Source organism: Harmonia axyridis, chromosome X (genome assembly GCF_914767665.1).
Source record: "Harmonia axyridis chromosome X, icHarAxyr1.1, whole genome shotgun sequence".
Lineage (NCBI taxonomy): Eukaryota > Metazoa > Arthropoda > Insecta > Coleoptera > Coccinellidae > Harmonia > Harmonia axyridis.
Genome location: NC_059508.1, coordinates 23,181,485 through 23,183,386, shown reverse-complemented (window position 1 = coordinate 23,183,386; position 1,902 = coordinate 23,181,485). Strand labels below are relative to the sequence as shown.

The 1,902-nt window shown below is 23.3% G+C and overlaps 1 pseudogene; it reads right to left on the bottom strand.

The window, feature by feature from the left end:
- Positions 1-867: 867 nt before the first annotated feature.
- LOC123685846 lies at positions 868-1,902 on the bottom strand (annotated as a pseudogene).

Here is a 1,902-nt window from a genome sequence, read left to right as displayed (position 1 = left end):
TTTTAGTGATGCAATTAAATTATTTAGAAAAGAAATAATTTTTCCTTATATGGCGAATATTTTAATTTATATTATATCACCAGTTTTTAATTTAATTTTAGCATTAATATTATGAATTAGAATACCTTTTTATTGTTATTTATTTAAGTTTAATTTTTCTGTATTGTTTTTTTTTGTAATTTCTAGTTTTAGTGTGTATACAATTATATTATCGGGTTGATCTTCAAATTCGATTTATTCTTTATTAGGAAGGCTTCGTTCAGTTGCTCAAGTAATTTCTTATGAAGTAAGAATATTTTTAATTTTATTATCATTTTTAGTGTCAATTATATCTTTGAATTTAATAGATTTTATTTTTTATCGAAAATATGTTTGATTTGTTATATTTAATTTTCCTCTTAGAATAATATGATTTATCTCAAGATTAGCTGAAACTAATCGAACTCCTTTTGATTTTTCTGAGGGTGAATCAGAGTTAGTTTCAGGGTTTAATGTTGAATATAGAAGTTTTGGATTTGCTTTTATTTTTATGGCTGAATATTCCAATATTATTTTTATAAGAATATTAAGAAGGTTGATTTTTATAGGAGGAGATTTTTATTCTATTATATTTTTTTTTAAATTATTATTTTTTTCTTTTATATGAATTTGGGTTCGAGGGACTTTACCTCGTTATCGATATGATAAATTAATATATTTATCTTGAAAGGTTTTTTTGCCTGTTTCTTTAAATATACTTATACTAAATTTTAGATTAAGATTATTATTTATGGTATTAATTATATAGTTAATTAAATTTTGTATAAATCAATAGAAATTTAAATTCTTTCTTATATTTTCAAAATATATGCTTTTCAAGCTCATTGATTAATTAAATATTCATCAGTCTCAAATTTTATAAATAATTGAGTTTAATATAAAGTATACGAAATAGATTAAGGTAAAAATTTGTCCTATTAAAATAAAAGGATCTTCAACTGGTTTAGCTCCGATTCATGTTAAAATTATAACTGTAACGATAAAATTTCAAAATATAATTTTATTAATAAAATAAAAGCTGTTTCTTTTCATTATTTTGAAATTAATAAAAGGTATAAAATAAAGAATTGCAATTGATATTACTAAAGCAATTACACCCCCAAGTTTATTGGGAATAGAACGAAGAATTGCATAAGCAAATAAAAAATATCATTCTGGTTGAATATGAGGAGGGGTGGAAAGAGGATTAGCTGGAATAAAATTATCAGGATCTCTTAATATATAAGGATATAGAATAATAATATTTAAAATGAAAAATATTATAATGAGAAAACCTAAAATATCTTTAAAGGAGAAATATGGATGAAAACTAATTTTATCTAAATTAGAATTAGATCCTAAAGGATTACTAGAGCCAGAGTTATGTAAAAATATTAAATGAATTATAATTAAAGCTGAAATAATAAAAGGTAAGATAAAATGAAATGAATAAAATCGGTTTAGTGTAGCATTGTCAACAGCAAAACCTCCTCATAGTCAAATAACGATAGAATTTCCTAGGTAAGGGATTGCAGAAACTAAATTAGTAATTACAGTTGCTCCTCAAAAAGATATTTGCCCTCAGGGAAGAACATAACCTAAAAAGGCTGTAGCTATAGATATAAACAAAATAGTAGTTCCTGTCATTCAAGTTTCTGTAAGTTTGTAAGAACCAAAATATAAGCCTCGCCTAATATGTAAGTATAAACATATAAAAAATAAAGAGGCCCCATTTGCATGAATAGTTCGTATTAATCATCCTATATTTACGTCTCGACAAATATGAGTTACTCTATTAAAAGCTAAATCTACGTTAGCACAATAATGTATAGATAAAAATAATCCTGTAATAATTTGTATTATTAAACATAAGCCTAATAAAGA